The sequence below is a fragment of the Pecten maximus genome, chromosome 13 (genome assembly GCF_902652985.1).
Source record: "Pecten maximus chromosome 13, xPecMax1.1, whole genome shotgun sequence".
Classification (NCBI taxonomy): domain Eukaryota; kingdom Metazoa; phylum Mollusca; class Bivalvia; order Pectinida; family Pectinidae; genus Pecten; species Pecten maximus.
In genome coordinates, this window is record NC_047027.1 from 32,912,150 (window position 1) to 32,919,421 (window position 7,272).

The 7,272-nt window shown below is 35.1% G+C and overlaps 1 long non-coding RNA gene across 1 annotated transcript; it reads left to right on the forward strand.

Moving 5' to 3' along the window:
• Nucleotides 1–436: 436 nt before the first annotated feature.
• Nucleotides 437–7,048, forward strand: LOC117341376. Its single transcript, XR_004535619.1, has 5 exons — nt 437–759; nt 2,807–2,896; nt 4,742–4,896; nt 5,246–5,364; nt 6,741–7,048. It is a non-coding gene; the product is annotated as an uncharacterized LOC117341376 (long non-coding RNA).
• Nucleotides 7,049–7,272: the final 224 nt, after the last annotated feature.

A 7,272-nucleotide genomic window follows, 5' to 3' on the forward strand; every position in this document is an offset into this window, starting at 1 on the left:
GAGTGATGACAAAGAGTGATTGATTACAATGAGAGTGATGACAAAGAGTGAGTGATTACAATGAGAGTGATAACAAAGAGTGAGTGATGACAATGAGAGTGATGACAAAGATTGAGTGATTATAGTGAGAGTGATGGCAAAGAGTGAGTGATTACTATGAGAGTGATGACAAAGAGTGAGTGATTACAATGAGAGTGATAACAATGAGAGTGATGACAAAGAGTGAGTGATTACAATGAGAACGATAACGATGAGAGTGAGTGGTTGCAGTGGCGAGGATACATACATGGACCTTGTTTAGGGCTATAGTCTACTGTAACGCAATTATAAAATGTGGATACGTTGTTTAGAGTGAAAGTTCACTATTCTGTTGTCAAAATGATGAAAATGATTTGTGTGAGAGTAGGTTTATGTGTGTGTGTGTGTGTGTGTGTGTGTGTGTGTGTGTGTTTGTAAATCCTGCCAACTGAATGCACACACACGCTTACGCACCAACAACTGAATGCACTTGAGCAAGTGAATGCCGATTTTCCGGCATTCACTTGACATTCTTTTTTTTCCGGTCTAAAATGATGTTTTTTATCATATATGTGAAAATTGTGACATGTTTCAGTTGGCAGGATTTTCGTGTAATGTGTGTTCCAGTTGTGTGAAAATTTTTGCATCGCGCGGTTTTTCAACACACACACGTCAACCAATGCGCATGTTCGTTTTCAACCGGAAGCACATACAGGAGGAAGGTGACTTTTCAGGCACAGAGTAAGTAACGATTTTATAAATACCAGTCGTTGTATATTGTATAAAATATTTGAGCTATGTTATCAAGGGAATATTCCAGATTATCCTGTTTGATTTTTATCGCATACATCATTAGAATCTCATGATATTATCTATTAAATTAGGTAGATCTAGATCCGCCATCTTTGTCTCGATCTCCTCTTGGCTATAGCTATAGGCCACAGTACTAGTGTAGCTGTACTCAGCCAGGGCCTACTTTTATATTTATACAAAGTATTTTTATGTGGGTCCTGTTGCCTAAATTAATTGACCTATCATATTGAAGATTGTGTCAGTATAATGAAATGTTGTGCGAGACAGGAATAGAAATTATTGAAAGATCGCAGGACTTGACGGGAATAGATTCGGCGGATAGGCCTTTCCCGACTTTAAGAATCTAATCTTATGACATTAATGATTACCATGTCATTTTGAAGGTGCGAGTCAAACACAGAACAAGCAAATGAAGAATGTATATGCTTGCTCTCGCTAATAAGCGTTTCCAAATAATTATACGATATTGTTGAAAATGTTTGCCTTGCTATAATGTTCTTTTGTACTTGCGCGCTGAGCCAACTCACAACCAGTATAACCTAATGGCAAATAAAGCGAATAGTGTAAGTTTGACTCATCATGAAGATCATCTGTTTTTTTAGACGAGTCAATGTTCAAAGTGTTGTTTAAATTGTTAGTTCAACCACAGGGGGCGGGCATGTCTAGAAAATAGCCAGCAATATCTATATATATCAAGACTTGATATATAAGTATTTCTGGCTATTTTTAATGTAAGACTAGACATGCCCCTTTGTCCAACCTTAAGATGACAGAACAAAATTTTGTACTGTTGACCCGCCATTTTGTAAGCGACGGTACGACTAACCACCCGAATCGGAACGCAATGGACCGAAAAGACCACATATGATGGTGTTTTTCTTTTGCATAGTTTAAATTAAGAAAACTAAGGTTATTATTTCCCAAAACCTGTTATATTTATTAAAAAAAATCATTATTTATAAATTATAAGGGGTAAAATATATAAAAATAAATGTTGTATATTTTCCTTTTTGCTCCATCGCGCAGTGATTAGGGTAATTACTAAATTAGGACGCCTGCGACCTACATTGTTAGCAATATGGCGTCGAGTCTAGTATGAAATTTTGACTAGCGTAAAGCGAGGGTCTATACGGACGGAATAAAACACCTAGATGGGTCCAGGGACTAAATGGGTGTTCTGGGGTAAATAAATATCTCATGATCATTTATCCATATATGTAAGGTAGGTGTTATGTCAAACCCGATTTTATTGTATTTGCACCAAATTCTTAGCGACACCAAACGGTGACAGATAATTCCAGGTTTTCATGATATAGTAGTGCGTTCTGGCCCTACACCAGACATGGTGACAGGGCCAGAGAAAACTCGGGCTATATATATATATATGTCTCGTCGGACAGCGTGACCGACAGCATGACTGCAGGTTTCTATCGGTGGTAAAATATTAGCATTTTCGATGTTACTAAGGGTAAAAAAAACATATTTGCTAGGCCTAATTAACATCTTATAGTATAGATAAAAAAAAAACACTTAGGCTGTGTACATCTTGGATTTTATCTCTGGTTGTACATGTTACTGTAAGTAGACCGATTTGTCCTTCAGTTGTTTTTTTTCAAAGTTTACAAGCAGCTTTTCTGATTACAAAGTATATCAATAATCTTCCACAAACATTAAAGAAATAAGGAAAGAACTATACTCAGCTATTGGAAAGTTGACAGCAGATAAATACATGTTTTCTTGAATATATATATATGAATAGGAATAACCAGATTAAGACATTTCATCTACAAATGTAGCTGTCTGACTGTAAAGTCCAATACCCGGTATTAAATTTCTTGTTATATGACCTCAGACCTTGACATTTCTCAGGGCCTTTGACCCTTTGATTTATTTTGAGGTATTAAAAGTTTATGTCCACAAACTTAGCAAAAAGTCTTGAGAGATTATGTAATAATTAATCTTTTTAAAATTGTAGCATGAAGAGATTGCGGACGCGTTGCCAGAGAATGGCTTCAAAGAAAAATGGATACTCCATGATTTCAGAAAGAAATTTATGCAGACAAAGGTAAAATAATTAGTTCTAATTAAAGGCACCTTTTATTATCAGGGATCAATCTAGGGTTTAGGGGAATATACCCTTTTCTGTATTCAGTGGAAAATAGCCGGGGTTCCAAGGGGCCGCAGGCTGAAAATGATTTAAAGCATTCCAAGACTATTTAGATTGGCTCTACTGACAGCTTTCAAGCGTGTGAGATTCTTTTTAAAAAACAGAAAATAAACACAGTAAATATTTCTTCCAGGGGGTTTACTTGTTTCACTGGGACACTATTGCATATATGTCTACATATTCTGTATTCATATTAAAGATCAAGCCTTCTCTCCTTCTTATTTTTGAATATGTCCACCATTTTTTCCAAATCATATTTGGAAAATTCCTCTTTTTTTCCCTCGGAACATATCCTCATCAGTGCATCAAGTGACCATGACCAAGACGATTCCTTCGTTTGAAAGTCCACTGCCGGCCTGGTTGTCATTTGTGTCCGTCCTTGGTTTCTTGCTGAACAAATCTGTTAGTTTCTTTGTTCCATATGCATCCCTTTTGGAAATCTTTTTCACGTAGAATCGGTCTTTGTGAGACATAATTGTAAACGTAAACCGTGTTAAGAATTGTTATCATGCCACCGGAAGCACGTGTAGTCGATTACTAGTTTCATTCAACCAGACGCTTGCTGATAGTACACAGAAAATGTGACGTGTCAAGCGCCTGATTGAACGAGACAAGAACAAGATTTAATATTCGCCTCGATAATTATTTCTTACAAAACAAAACAAAACGATCGCGGAGAAAACATCAAAAAGTAATCTTTTATGAAATAGAGGAAATTGTATGAGAAAACTGTATTTTCCAGGTAGAAATAGGGGAAATATCTAAGTTCTGAGGGGAATATTCTGCAGAAGGGGAATTTTATCACCGAGGGGAAACTACCGAATACCGGTTGTAAAACGGCCCTAGATTGATCCATGATTATATACATTCAGTATGTACAAATACAATATAACCTGGTCTGGTCCGAAGGAACTAATTAAAAAGCAATAGATATCACTCATATTTGACTAGCATCCCTAGGTCATGGAGATTCAAAACGCTACAAATGTTTGGGTCGGGGTAAAAAGTGAGCAATTTTTTTTTATTGCTAAACAACTAATTCTCCGGAAATAAGCCCTTTATCATGCCTTAGATGCCTGTCTCCTCTTACATTTTTCAATTTACTTCTTTGAAAGTTGGTAGCTTATAGGCTTATAACCAGGATATGAAATTGTGTGTCTAAAAAGAATTTTGATTTAACTTTTAGCAGAAGTTATTCTTTTTTATTTATTTTGAGTGTTCAAATCTTGTCACAGTCTTAAGATCTCCTACACGTTGACTTTGTAGTTAAAGTGAGATTTATAGTATGCCAGCTAGCTATATATATACAGTCACTTTTAAGGTAATGCAAATCTTCTATATTAATTCAATAGAACACTATATGGCATTTTATAGGTATATATTGTTCCGTCCTATGGTACTCTTGTATCTTACTTGGATTGAATACTGAAATCTGAAAATAGTTTCTTACTTATAGGACCTTCTGTGTTCGATTGACAAGGGCATATTGGTTGTAGTGTAATTATAGCTCAGCTGCTCTATATTTTGTGTTCTGTCTGTGTGATGTGTTGTGATCATTCGTATGTATTAGAATCACTTCATTGATCATTTATTTCTTTAGCAATACATGTATATATATAACCAACTCAAATGGATATGTTTATCCAAATCAAGTATCTTTTTATTGAGCAATACTGTCGCTTTTACCTAACAATATGTACAAAACCATATATACAAAGTAAGAAAATTTATTATTCTTTATAGGGCGAGGTGTAAAAACAATCAATTAAAGGCGGCATGGCGACCTCCTTCTCCCTTACCATGAATCTATGATTTCAAAAGAAAAATGGGACAGAAGGGAATAGCAAAGAAGCTCTGGATTTAGTCGGGGTTTTTTTTGACTGAAGGAAACAGTTCTGGTGAGTATTTCATCACAACGTATCCAATAGCTTGTTAAATGCCCATCTGTTAAATGCATATCCCTGTAATTTGAAAATTGTTTCAAAAAGCAAAATATTTCCTTTGTAATTAATCCCTGTTATTAACATAATTTGGTGTATCTCAAGGGAAATCCCTGTTAAAATTAAATCCACCCTTTTTTTTTCTTTAAATGGCATTGTAGCTTGAATGTTTATGCAGAAATGAAAAGGACCTGACTTACAGTCTTAGAGTAATTACAGATTTGTATTTCAATTTTCATTGACCAAGCACATATACATCTCTGATTGTATATATGCACATTTGTATTTATTTTACTTTTTTCTGAAGTGTGGATGCAACCGAAGAAAATGAATTATTGGGAGACTGGTAAACCTGGTGATGTATGGCAAACATTCCAAGCAAAACATGAAATGTGTTGATGGCCACCTATGTCACTTTTCAACAAGGTGAGTGTAAATTATCATAATATATGATATCAGTATTATTACAGTAAAATCTTGTTGTCTCAAATTCTGATAACTCGAAGACTTACACAAGTAATTTCAATTCTGACTGTAAACTGATACAAAATATACAAGGTAACAGGACTGTAAACTAATATAAAATATACTTGGTAACCTTGAATGCTCTGGTTATATCTCAAATTTAAGTTTTTCATAACTTCGAGAAAAAGAAGTTCAGCTGAACTAAGAATCTGAATATTGTGCCATCACTGAAAGTTAATGTCTGCAGAACATGTCAGATATATATGCAGAGTTGATCGTAATTTTACAAGAAGTCAATTGATTCTTGGTGAAGGTTACTGGGTTAAAGGTCAAGGTCACTAGATTGTCACAAGATATGCCCTTGCTAGCTTGTCAGTGTTCTAGTTTGATTTGTCCAGTTGACTTCTTCAAAATTAGTGTAAGTAATTTAGACAAGTTTACTTACATAAAGTGAACCTATATTCATATAGGGAAAAGACATTGTTGAGTAAATATCTTATTACATAAAATCTGTATCTGAAAGCCAGTATGGTTTACTTAGAAGCCATCAGGGATGTTTCAATCCGTCTATTACTGACCAATAAAGTAGCCTTTTGTCTGTCATCATGCGTCATCCCTTTGTATGTAGCCTAATATCAATCAGGTCTCGGAGGAGTTCAAAAATGGGAATTATTATACAGAACTCGTAGTTAATTCCCTTTGTAATTATATTATTATTAGACTTTGTGAACATGATAACTTATAAAAATCAACCAAGTTTGATGAAACTTTGTATGAGGCTTTATATCATGGTTCATGTACAGACCATGAAAATTGCTTAAATTTCAAATCAGTGCTTGAAAAGTCCAGGTATTTTCATGAACTCTCAAAAGTCCTTGAAATGTTCTTGGATTTTCATATTTAGTCTTAGAGTTTACTAAGTTACAGAATTAAAAAAAACCAAGGAAACATTTTCATATTGATTTCTAAATGTAGTTCAAAGATTTTATAGTAGCCAGACATCCAATACAAGCAAAGTCTTCTGAGTGCTTTACAGAATAAGAATGGTTAAGTTCTTCTTATTTTAAGTAACAAGATGTTAAAAAATACTGGATGACACTCCTAATTTGGGTGTCAGGTGGCTGATATCTGTAATTCTTTGTTTTGATATTGATGTTCATCTTCTGAAAGGTGACGAGTTTTCGCATAAATGTTTTAAGAAGAATAGTCATATAATGAGTGTGCTGGATTGAAATTAGATCAGTGAGACCTATATGTACTTTGACCCTGATATGAAATAATGAGTTAGCAGGTTACCATCGCTTTGAGATTAATGATAATTCTAATCTCTCTTTCAGGCTAAATATGGAGGGCAAGGCTACAGCGCAAGTCCTTTGTCAGAAGGTCATGGACAATTCAGGAAAAGGCTGCAGTACAACAGCAACTAGGGAAACATCTTTTGCTGAAAATGTTACCAGGGAAGGCTAATTGTTAAGAGGTCCTCCGAAAAGAACCAGTGTTGCATGGCAGAACCTGGAAACAAACTAAGGACCTCATCTGGAACTGTAATATAAGAAGACAGTCAAGGAGAATTTGCTTGTATCAGATCAGGCTGTTAGTGAGACTATATGATATTGCTGCCTATTGATTGTGTGTATCCAATATGGTTGTCAGTTTACAGTGTGAATCAGATATGGCTGTCAGTTGACAGTGTGTATCAGATATGGCTGTCAGTTGACAGTGTGTATCCAATATGGTTGTCAGTTGACTGTATATCAGATGTGACTATCAGTTGACTGTGTGTATCAGATATGGCTGTCAGTTGAGAATGTGTATCAGATATGGCTGTCAGTTGATAGTGTGTATCGGATATGGCTGTCAGTTTACAGT